This window comes from Rana temporaria, chromosome 3 (genome assembly GCF_905171775.1).
Source record: "Rana temporaria chromosome 3, aRanTem1.1, whole genome shotgun sequence".
NCBI classification, from domain to species: domain Eukaryota; kingdom Metazoa; phylum Chordata; class Amphibia; order Anura; family Ranidae; genus Rana; species Rana temporaria.
The window spans coordinates 357,774,903-357,787,594 of record NC_053491.1 but is presented as its reverse complement, the minus strand read 5'-3'; the positions used below and the strand labels follow the sequence as shown (position 1 = coordinate 357,787,594).

At 44.0% G+C, this 12,692-nt stretch overlaps 1 pseudogene; it reads right to left on the bottom strand.

Moving 5' to 3' along the window:
* Window positions 1-10,542: 10,542 nt before the first annotated feature.
* On the bottom strand, window positions 10,543-11,017 carry LOC120930871 (annotated as a pseudogene).
* Between the last annotated feature and the right edge of the window lie 1,675 nt (window positions 11,018-12,692).

Sequence of the window (12,692 nt, the reverse complement as noted above, 5' to 3'; positions counted from 1 at the left end):
CTCTCACCTTAACTATTGCAACTCCCTTCTCATTGGCTTGCCTCTCCATAGGCTATCACCTCTTCAGTCTATCATGAACGCTACTGCCAGACTTATCCACCTTACCAACCACTCAGTGTTTACCAACCCTCTCCTCCAATCCCTATACTGGCTCCCGATCACCCAGCGAATTAAATTTAAAATACTAACCACAACTTACAAAGCCATCCACAACTCTGCCCCGAGCTACATCACCAATCTTGTCTCCAAATATATCCCAAACCGTCCTCTCCGCTCTTCTGAAGACCACCTACTGTCAAGCTCTCTCGTCTCCTTCTCCCATGCTCATCTCCAGGATTTATCCAGAGCCTCTCCCATCCTCTGGAACTCACTACCTCAACCTGTTCGGCTATCCCCTACTCTTGCTACCTTCAGGCGATCTCTGAAAACTCATCTCTTCAGGGAAGCCTATCACGTCTCCAACTAATCTTTTACCACTTCCATCGGCTCATTCCCCACATTTACAACCTTTTGTACCACCTGCCCCACCCTATTAGATTGTAAGCTCTTCTGAGCAGGGCCCTCTTAATCCTCTTGTATTTTATTGTATTATAACTGTATTGTCTTCCTATTATATTGTAAAGCGCTGCGTAAACTGTTGGCGCTATATAAATCCTGTATAATAATAATAACAATAGCTCTATTTAGAACCATATCTAACCCTTGGTCTAACTCTTGTTCTACTACAATGCAATTAGATACACACATTCAGCATTTAGGTGGAAAAAAGGGAAAGTTAGGAATATTTCCAGTGTAAGATTGGGGTTATCAGACTCCAGCGATAGATGCGTTTTCCAGTGAGTACGCCAATCCAGAACTTCGTTTTTAAGGGCCTGGTAGCCCACTTTAATTTAAAAAACACAAAAGTTCACAAATACAATAGTAGCCCTCGCAGGGGGTTCTACCATTCCTGTATCTTGACAAATTCAACAGTTTAGCCTCCTGGCTTTCACACACTTGCCATCCGGCTGTTTCAGGCCTTTAGCCTAGGCCTAGTTCTGTTCCTCAGAACACACAGTTTCCTAATGTTAAGCTCAAACCTAGCTTACTTCCATTAAGGACATCTGCCTCCTGCAGGCATCCACACAGCCCCTAACTCCACTCAGAGGGATTTGGGAGTCCACCTAATTTCCAGGGACAGACTTCCTGTCTGTAGGGTGGGGCCCTGAGCTATAGTCAGATCAGAACTAAATAGCTGAACACACAGCTGTGTAATTAGTGCGTCTTTCTCCTCAACATATGGCATAAACCAGCAATCTTTCACATAGCACAGAGTCCCACCCTCACACCAGGTAAAAGTTTTCTTTTGTAGTTGTGATATTATATTACAGTATCCCCAGCTTTGCTGCTTTCTCTAGACTAAGAATCTATAAAAAATGCTATACAATAAAGAGAAAGCATGCAAGCGTTCTGTGACACCCTCATATAACCTATAATAAAAATAGCAAAATATGGTACTAATAAATGTTCTTTATAGATTTTGCAGTATCACATAAAATGACATTCAGAAAGAGACCTGCTCACCCCATTTATCCTGGAGGTTGATTAGAGGTAGGGCTGAAAGGAGGGTTACATGTATCCTGGAGTTGGGCTGTAAATGTACCTAAACCCAAGAACGGAAATGTAATAAAATATAGCTTACCAGTTCTTAGATCTGGTTTTTGAAGTCATGTTTTTTTTTTTTGCCTTTTTTCCCTTTATTCTCATGTAGTGATCTTGCCAGTTTGGCCTTGTACACACGATATGATAGCCAGAGGACAACGGTCTAAAGGACCGTTTTCATCAGTCCAAACCGATCGTGTGTAGGCCCCATAGGTTAGTTAACCTTAGGTTAAAAAAATGAGAACTTGCTTTAAAATGTAACCGATGGACTGGTAACCGATCGTTAGTATGCAAAAGCATCGGTTAAAAACCCGCGCATGCTCAGAATCAAGTCGACGCATGCTTGGAAGCATTGAACTTCGTTTTTTTCAGCACGTCGTTGTGTTTTACGTCAACGCGTTCTGACACGATCGTTTTTTTAACTGATGGTGTGTACGCACGACGGACTATCAGTCAGCTTCATAGGTTAACCTAAGACAATGGTCCTTCAGACCGTTGTCCTCTGGCTATCCTATCGTGTGTACAAGGCCTAACACACTTCCCTGCCTAGGGTGGCAACGCTCACTCACCATACTGAATTTATGGGGGAGCAGAATTGTCATCCCAAGACAGGAAGTCTTTTAGGACTACAGATAACCTTCTCTTCTTCATGAAATAGCAGGGAGGGGTTGCAGTCCACAGAGAAAACTGGGAAAAATTCTGCCTGATAACAGTGGAGGTAGAGGAAACAGGAAATTATCAATTCACAAGATTTCTAGCAAGTTCAAAAAAAAATTTGCACTTATCATGTAGATACAGTATAATAAAACACTTTAATGGTTTATTTAAAAGTGAAGTTCCACCCAAAATTGGAAGCTCTGCTTATCTGACTCCTCCCCTCCAGTGCCACAGGTACCTTTTGACAAGTACCTGTCTCCACTTCTGAGAGATCTCGCCACAGCGAGATTACTCAGAAGTTCGCCCCCCTCCTTCTTTTCCCCGCCATGCATGCGGAGTAAGGAAACCAGATGTGAAGCCAAAATGCTTCACTTTTGAGTTCCCTTACCCCGAATGGTGGCAGCAGCACCCAAAAGCCAATGGAAACATCGGCTGGGGTGCCGAAATCGCTGGACTCCAGGACAGGTAAGTGTCTTAATATGAAAAGTCAGCAGTTACAGTATGTGTAGCTGCTGACTTTAATTGTTTTGCTTGTAATCGTAACCCATGTTCTACTCTGAGCCTAGACCACAAATAAAATAAAAAAAGTGATCTTGTGATGACAGAGAACTAATCAATGACTGACTAGGACTGGTTCAGGCTTGTCAAATTAAAGCATGTTAACTGGGGTAACATAAAGCTAGGAGATGCTCAAACCACATTTTTAGCCACTATTTTAAAGCAGTAAAGTAAGTGTCATGCAGGCAGGGGCATAACTAGAAACAGGCCCACAGGTGGGTGATGAAGCAAAGCATACTGACTGCATCAGTGTGGAATATAAAATGAAAGCACATCATAAAGAATGAGGCAGTGGCATTTCATACAAAAAGATCCTGTGCCGGAAAGGAAATGTGAAGCATACAGAATGAGGTGATACACAATAGTGCGGTACAGAATGAGGCAGTGCAGGAAAGGGAGCATGCAGCATGGCATACAAAACAAAAGGATACAGAATAAAGAATGTACAGCATGGCATACAAAATTAAGCAGTATGAAATAGGGAACAAACTACATGGTATATAGAAAGGGGAATCAAAATAGGGAACATGCAGCATGACATTCAAAATTAAGCAGTATGAAATAGGGAACAAACTGCATGATATATAGAAAGGGGAATAAAAATAGGGAACATACAGCATGACACAGCACGGCACGGCACACAGAATGAGGCAGTGTGGAAAAGGGAACATACAACGTGGTGTATGCAGTGCCGATCCTGACCTCCCTGGGGCCCCAAGCAAAATTCTGCTAAGGGGCCCTTTACCTGACCCGTGATGCCGTGAGCTATGTAAACCAATAGCCTTGTGGCCACTGCACACCATGCAGCCTTGTGCCCAGTGCACACCATGCAGCCTTGTGCCCACCAAACGCAGCCTTGTGCCCAGTGCTCGCCATGAAGCCTTGTGCCCACCATGCAGCCTTGTGCCCAGTGCCCACCATGCAGCCTTGTGCCCAGTGCCCACCAAATGCAGCCTTGTGCCCAGTGCCCACCATGCAGCCTTGTGTCCACTTTGTAGCCTTGTGCCCTGTGTCCACCATGCAGCCCTGTGCCCTGTGTCCACCATGCAGCCTTGTGCCCACCAAATGCAGCCTTGTGCCCAGTGCCCACCAAATGCAGCCTTGTGCCCACCAAATGCAGCCTTGTGCCCACCATGATGCAGCCTTGTGCCCACCAATGCAGCCTTGTGCCCACCAAATGCAACCTTGTTCCCACCATTCAGCCTACCTGTGCAGGGGAGGAAAGGAGAGGAACAGGAGAGCCGCCCAGATGATCAGCACGCAGCACAAGGAAAACCGCGATAACAGATTTAATTTCAATTGCCGTGTTCCCGCCGCTCAACTTTCATATACAGCACCGCCCCCTGGCCGGGGAACTTTGGTTGACCGATCGCCCATCACCAGGATTGGATCTGTCTATCAAAGTCCTGGGACCAGAAGGAGGGGCTGTATCTGACAGCAAGCAGAGGGGAACACGGCAATTGAAATGAAAATGCATCCAGCTGTGAAACCACAGCCAAGCACCCACAGTTACAATGCCGGGGTCTTGGAGGGGCAGAGAGAAGCGAGGCTTTGTACGCCTGCATCGCTGGACCGTGGGACAGGTGAGTGTCTGATTATTAAAAGTCAGCAGCTACACTTTTTGTAGCTGCTGACTTTTAAATGTGTGGAACTCCGCTTTAACCCATTTAGACCTCAATCAGCACTGGACCCACACAGGACTTGATAGCTCATCATTGTAATTTGTAAACACAGAAACGAGCAGAGGAAGTCTTCCACTACACGTTCTCTTTGTGGCTCTCTGTATTAGATGCCATCTGTCAGAGCATCAAGCATTGGAAGACTTCCTGTGCTGACATCTGTGTTTCCAAATGACAGAGGTGATTGAATTAGCTGTCAAATACTATGTGGGTCCAGTGCGGCTGGAGGCATGGTTGGGAACAGGTACCTATTGAAACCCCCCATAATCCATAGCAGCCATGTGGGCTGATATGGCAATGGTTCTACCTGTGTTTTCAGAAATCCATTATAAAATAGCAAATACATAGAGAGAGAAAAAGGGAGAAAGCTTAGGACAACCGATATGATTTAAGAAGAAAATAAGGGGAATATCTCCAATGAGTCAGACGTAGTAATAATATGAAGAAAATCCTTTTTGGGGAAGGGTTAGAGCTTTAATTCCATTCATTAAAACTATTTGTATAAGTTTTTCTCAATTTGATGCCTGTGGGTAAGGAGTCTAAAGGAATACATTTAGGCAGATATAATCCAGGTATGTAGTCATTAAAAAGTTTTGTGTAGGGGATACTTCATGAGTTATTTAAAGTGTATGTCATGGCAAAATAAATGCAATACATACACTGTATTATTCCCCCTCTCCTTCACAAGATATCAAGTAATTGTTCTGTAGTACCAGATATGAAGTTGGGGTACTCCTTGAGATAACACAATTTTTTTTGCAATTATCGAACAGATATTTCAAATTATTTTAAATGGTATATCAGACTGAAAGGGAGCAAATTATGGGAGCTCTTTGTTAGGCCCCTTTCACACTGGGGCAGAAGGCGCAGTGGCGGTATTGCGCGCTATACCGTCGGATTTGCCACAGGATTCGGCCGCTAGAGGTGCGGTATTAACCCCTGCTAGCGGCCGATAAAGGGTTAATACCGCCCGCAATGCGCCTCTGCAGAGGAGCATTGCGGGCGGTATTACCGCAGTTTCCATTGTTTTAAATAGGAAGGAGCGGTGAAGGAGCTGTATACATACCGCACCTCTCACCGCTCCAAAGATGCTGCTTGCAGGAGATTTTTTTCTCCCCTGCCAGCGCATCGCCTCAGTGTGAAAGCCCTCCGGCTTTCACATTGAGGCTGCTGGGCAGCAGTTTTTCAGGCGGTATAGTAGTGCTATTTTTAGCGCTGTACCGCCTGAAAAACTCCTCAGTGTGAAAGGGGTCTAAGAGTGTATATTCACTTTAAACTTTGGACAGCTAATTCTCAGCTTGCATCAAAAACTAGCAGCTCCAAACTCTAAGCACTGAGAATAAATATTTGGACACTGAACCACTATTATGGAACACTTTTCGAATCTATATATTTTGCAAAATTTTTTCAGATATGCTGAAATCTGTCCAGATTTGCCAAACAGGATTTTTTTATTAAATGCATTTATTTATTATGGTGTTACAACTTTGTATAGGTTACAAGAACAATATATGTATACCCTGTTTGTTTACAAAGTAATTTTGAAGCATTAATTTATCAAGGAAACGAAGACCGACTGAATGTGTGCCTGGAAATAATATGTAAAAAGAAAATCATCCATGTACTGTATAAAAGTTCTGTTACTCCAAACAGAGGAAATGCTTTAAAAGTAGCCAAAAGAAACAACAATAAAGGTTTAGACTTTTATTTATAGGCTTTGACATGTCATACAATAAAATAAAAATAACAAATCTAACCTGATTATGCCTGGAGCCTTCCTCCCTGGATGGAAGATGTTAGTGAGCAAAGATACTACCATGCAGGCACCATTGTTGCCCTGAAAGCATACTCTGTGAAATTCCTAAATGTCAGGTAAACGGAATGCCGCGTACAAACGACCGTTTTTTGGGTTCTAAAAAATTAATTTTTTTTTAATGTCATTAAAAACGATCGTGTGTGGGCTTCAGAGCATTTTCCGGATTCTAAAAAATGGCCAAATTTTTTTCAAACATGCTCTATTTTTTCACGCCGTTTTTAACGTTGCCATTTTAAAGGTTGTAAAAAATGGTCATGTGTGGGCTTTAACAACTTGAAAAATCCGCGCATGCTCAGAAGCAAGTTATGAGATGGTAGCGCTCGTTCTGGTAAAACCACCGTTCATAACGGAGTAAGCACATTCATCACGCTGTAACAGACAGAAAAGCGCGAATCGTCTTTTACTAACACAAAATTAGCTAAAGCAGCCCAAAGGGTGGCGTCATCCGAATAGAACTTCCCCTTTATAGTGCCGTCGTACGTGTTGTACGTCACCGTGCTTTGCTAGAGCATTTTTCCTAGACCCTTAAAAACTTCATTTTTTAGAAGCCGAAAAATTGTCGTGTGTATGCGGCATTTTGCCCCGTACACACGATCACAAAATTCCGACTGTGTGTATGCTCCATCGGAGCAATTCCATCGGAAATTCCAATGAATTCCATCAGAGTTTACATAGAGAACATGTTCTCTTTTCCTCCGATGGAATTCCTTTGGAATTCCGATGTGAGTTTGGTCAGGCCCATTGAAGACAGTTGAACCAAAGGTCATAGAAAGTTTGGGCCTGATCCACAAAAACCCGGCGTAACTTAATTTTTCCCGTTTAAGTTACACCGCCGCAAAATCTCTACCTAAGTGCCCGATCCACAAAGCACTTACCTAGAAATTTTGAGCGGTGTAACTTAAATCCGTCCGGCGCAAGGCGCTCCTAACCTAATGGGGCGAGTCCCATTTAAATTAGGCACGCTCCCGTGCCGGACGTACTGCGCATGCTCCCGACGTTATTTTCCCGACGTGCTTTGCACGGTTTTACGTTGCGCCGGGTTTTGAGAATCGCGACGGGCGTAAAAAAAAAAAAGAGTTGCGGCGGGGAAAAAAAAAAAAAATGTAAGTCCCTTACACATGTCGGATCTTCTGCCTATCTATGAGAAACTGATTTTGTGGATCAGTTCCATAGATAGAAACAGGGATACGACGGCGTATCAGTAGATACGCCGGCGTATACCTTTTGTGGATCAGGCCCTATGTTCCTTTCCCAGGCTCAACTTTAGTTCCTTGGAGCAGATCATCAACCAGGATGTCCATCCGATTCATCGCCCATCAGACACCATGCTGGCCAGGTGTGAGGGGGCAGTTGAATATCCTCAGGAGTCCTGCTGGTTAGATGATAATGCCCTTATGGCTTGTTCTAGCCATATTTACTGCAGACTGGCTGTGAACACTGTAATTTCCTTCACATCAAAGTCCATTCAAAGCTTTGTTGTACAAGACATATTGTTTTCATGTGCCATCTGCAATAATATGAATGTTTTCCAGTATTACAATGATCCAGTGCCAAGTCCTCTTCCGAGTTGAATCATGCTCTGTGTTCCAGCACCAGTTATCTTCTGTATTGAATGATGTTCTATGTTCCAGCAACGGTCCTCTGCTGGGTAAAATGATGCTCTATGCTGTGGTCCAAAACCAATTTTCCTAAAGTGTTTGTTACCCCAGCATTTCAAATTCCTGGTAATTGCCTGCTGTAGCATGTACTTGTATGACAAAGTCTCCTGTTCTTTTTTAATTGCTTCCTTTGTGTGAAATACCTGGTGTTCCTGCCAGACCCCCTGTTAGAAACTGAGCACACTAGGCAGGAGAGCTCACCGTGGTCAGTTCCCTAGCTGTGCTGGGAACTCAGGCTGCTCTCCTTCATTGATCAAACTTGTCCTGGCACACCTCCCCTACACAGTCATTCACTGGGAAGATCAGTGTTCTGTTGCTTCTCCTTCCCCAACAGAGGGAATGTGATCACTTATAAAAAAGTAAGAAAGGGTATTTATAATGTTTTTTTATATCTATACACAAATGTTTGCCTTTCATTTCAGTTTTAAACTGAATAGGTTGTTTTACAAGGTGATCATTTTCAATCCCTATAACCACTTTACTACCGGCCGCCGTCAATTGACGGCGGCACGATAGTGCTCTTGTTCTGGGAGGACGTCATATGACGTCCTCACTTTGCCGAGCCACTAGGGGGCGCCCGCGTGCTCCCGCCGCGTTACTGGGAACCCAATGCACATGCCCGGCGGCCGCGAGGTCTGCGGGGAACCCAGGATCGCCCAGTAACTGAGCAGGACCGTGGATCTCTGTGTGTAAACACAGAGATCCACATCCTGTCAGGGAGAGGAGACCGATGCTGTGCCCCTTGTACATAGGGACACAGATCGGTCACCTCCCCCAGCCAGTCCCCTCCCCCCGAGTGCTCTTGGCCTCTTCCCATTAGATCTGATGAAAATGCGGAAGCATTGAAACGCGTCATCACTACGAGCCCCTGTCTGACGTCAATTCCTGTTGCCAAGAGCCGTGTGCGCTCCAGGCCGAAAGCATGCCGCCGAACAGGTACTTCCGGGATTCGCTGTTCCTGCAGTGCTCTGCCTCGCTTCTTTCCTAGACAGCAACCAACAATATCTTCACCAGAGAAGCCACCATCATCGGCTGACGATCTACAGTGACTACACTTCCCCTTTTTATGAGCGCATTTTGTACTACTTTTTAGTGAGTAGCCATTTGGCTGTTTTAATTAATTAATAAATTCCATATTATCAGACATACTGCACTTAGTAGGCGCATGTTTTCTTTTTGTTTTTGCTATTACAGAGTTTCGCTTCACTCTCCAAAGTGCTGCCACGGTGTATATGTAATTTTGAACTGTTTATATACGAACTTCAAATATTGGGACTTTCATTACCATCCTTTTTATTATTATCCAGTTACTGGTCTTTTTGTTTCCCTTCCTCCCCTTCCCTTTTTATAACAATTTATTTGTCAACTTTTTGTGGTATTGTGGTTCAAATCTCCCTCTTTTGCACCATCATTGTGTTTGTTTTTTCAAGTCCCCTCCCCCCACAGTTAGAATCACTCACTAGGGTACACTTTTAACCCCTTGATCGCCCCCTAGTGTTAACCCCTTTCCTGCCAGTCACATTTACAAAGTAATCAGTGCATATTTATAGCACCGTTCGCTGTATAATGCCCTGTACACACGATCGGTTCGTCTGATGAAAACGGACCGATGGACTGTTTTCATCGGACGAACCGATCGTATGTGGGCCCCATCAGTTTTTTTCCTATCGGTGAAAAAAATTGAACCTGTTTTAAAATTTTCATATGGTTAAAAAACCGATAGAAAAAAAAACGATCGTCTATGGGGAAATCCATCGGTCAAAAATCCACGCATGCTCAGAATCAAGTCGACGCATGCTCGGAAGCATTGAACTTCATTTTTCTCTGCACGTCGTTGTGTTTTACGTCACCGCATTGGACACGATCGGATTTTTAACCGATGGAGTGTAGGCAAGACTGATGAAAGTCAGCTTCATCGAATATCTGATGAAAAAATCCATTGGTTCGTTTTCGTCAGACGAACCGATCGTGTGTACAGGGCATAAATGTGAATGGTCCCAAAATAGTGTCAAAAGTGTCCGGTGTGTCCGCCGCAATATCGCAGTCACGATAAAAATATGTAGAAGAATACGTATTGGCCAAAACTGAGGAATTTTTTTTTATATATATTTTTTATATTTATTTTAGCAAAAACTAAAAAATATTGTTTTTTTTTTTTAATTGTCGCTCTTCTTTTATTTATAGTAAAAAAAGTAAAAACCGCAGAGGTGATCAAATACACCCAAAAGAGAGCTCTATTTGTGGGGAAAAAAATTATAACAATTTTATTTGGGTAAAGTGTTGCATGACCGCGCAATTGTCATTCAAATTGTGACAGCGCTGAAAGCTGAAAAATTGTTTGGGCCATAAGGGGGTGAAAGTGCCCTGTATGGAGGTGGTTAAGGTTTGAATAATTTTCTATTTTCCAAAACCTGTTCTGAAATTAATGATGTGCCACAACACATGGTAGCCCCTCATTTGGATTAAATAATGCTTTGTGGTCCAACACTGGTCCTCTTACAAGTTAAATGATGATGTTTTTTTTTTGTTTTTTTTTGGTAACAGTTTATTGTTCTGCCTGCTTTAACATTTAGAAAAAGAATCCCAGGATTTTGCCTCCTGTGTGTTCGCCTTGCTTCCTCGTGGTCTATGATGCCAGCAGAAGTTGTAAGCACAATATACCCAAACTAACGTGAAGGCAGGAGATTGTTCTGCCACTTTTCCAGATCCTTTAGCTGCACATCAAATTTGGGGCTGATGACGCCACACTTATTAAGTCTCCCTGTAAGATTGACAACAATTTTTCCAGCCCTGTGATCATCAATTATTTCAAACTCACCAATGTAGCCGTGCTTCATCATCACTGTAAGGAATCCCACAATCACTTTGAGCAGGCCTGATGAGAACCTGGCGCTTACCACGTTTCTCTGCATTGTTGATGCTTTTAAGAGCATCGGCAAGCACGTTCATACACACCATGGTGCCGGGTCTGCAGTATGGCGGAAAGAGGGAGGAGGAAGAGCCCGCAGGGCCATAAAAAAAACTGGGTCACACTAGAGTTGGGGGTGGCTGACCACTGAGGACATGAAGTGACAAAGCCAGGCCCTTCCAACTCAGCCCCGTCCATCAATACACCTATGATCTATAAATGATGATCTTTAGTCCAGTGCCAGTCCTCTTCTGGGCTGAATGATGCTCTATGTTCCAGTAACAGTTCACTTCTAAACTGTTTAATTCCCTGTGGTCCAGTGTCAGTCCTCTTCTGGATTGGAGGATGCTGCGTGGTCCAGCATCAGTATTCTTCTGGTTAGAATGATGCACTGTTATCCAGTGCTGGTCCTCTTGTGGGTTAAATAATGCTTCATGGTCCATGGTCCTCTTCTAGGCTAAATTATGGTCTTATGTTACAGCACAGGTCCTCTTTCAGGTTAACTGGTGCTCCATGTTCCATCCCTGATTCCCTTTTGGGTTGAATGGTATTTTGCGATCCAGAGCCAATTCTCTTAATGGTTTAATGATGTTCTATTTCCCAGGACCTATTCTGGATGGAATCCGCAACCCAGGGCAGTTACTCTTTTGGATTGAACAATGTGCTGTGGTCCAGTGCTGGCCCTCTTCTGGAATGAATGATGCTCTATATTCTAGCAACAGTTTACTTCTAAACTGATTAATGCCCTTATGATCCTGTGCCAGTTTACTTCTGAATTGAATGATTTTGTGTGGTCCATCGCTAGTAATCTTCTGAGTTAAATGATGCAATGTGGTCCAGTGCCAGTCCTCCTCCAGGTTGAATGATGCTTTATGTTGCAGCAACTGTTCTCTTTCAGGTTGAATGATGGTTTTTGTTACAGCTCGGGTCCTCTTTCGGGTTTAATGATCTTCTATGTTCCAGCACTGATCCTCTCCTGGTTAAATTCTACTCTGCAGTCCAGTGCTGTTCTTTATGCAGGATGCATGACAGGACTAAGGGACTGAAATTGGGCTTTAAACTGGCCACATATTTTATTGATTGTACAAAATCTTATATATTTTCCACTAGATTTACAAACAGTTACCACATACACTCGAGTATAAGCCAAATTTTTTAGCCCTTTTTTTTTTAAGCCGAAAATGCCCCCTCGGCTTATACTCAAGTGAGTGTCCCCACTAACTGTTCTCCGGTGTCTCCAGGGGCCGCCCCGGTGTGTGCGGGTGTTCTCCAGTCTCTCCGCGGGCCGCCACGGTGTGTGCGGGTGTTCTCCGGGGCCGCTTTTTGCTGTTACTGTGCCTCATATTCTGTACAGCGTGACAATCCACCTCTAGAGGTCCAACAGCGGCCACCTCTAGAGGTCCACCGCCATTTTGTTATAGCAAACAACAAACCTGGCAGTTTCTGTGACTGTGGAGTCCCTTGGCACAGGCACGGAATGGCCAGACCATCAGAGCGGCTCTCAGATATGACAACAACGTTGTTATTATCTCTGTATTCACAACGATTTGCCTATGCATTATCATGAATTACAGTACAGTATTTTCTTTAGATAAAAGAAATGCTTACCATAAATAACATTAATCAGTTTAACCACTTGCCGACCAGCCGCCGCAGGTGGGTGAGATCATGTAATATTACGTCATCTCGCCGAGCAGCCAATAGGGCCCCCTGCTCGCCCCTGACACCGACGCGCGTGCCGGGCAGTCGCGATCACAGCCGGGCACCCGAGATCG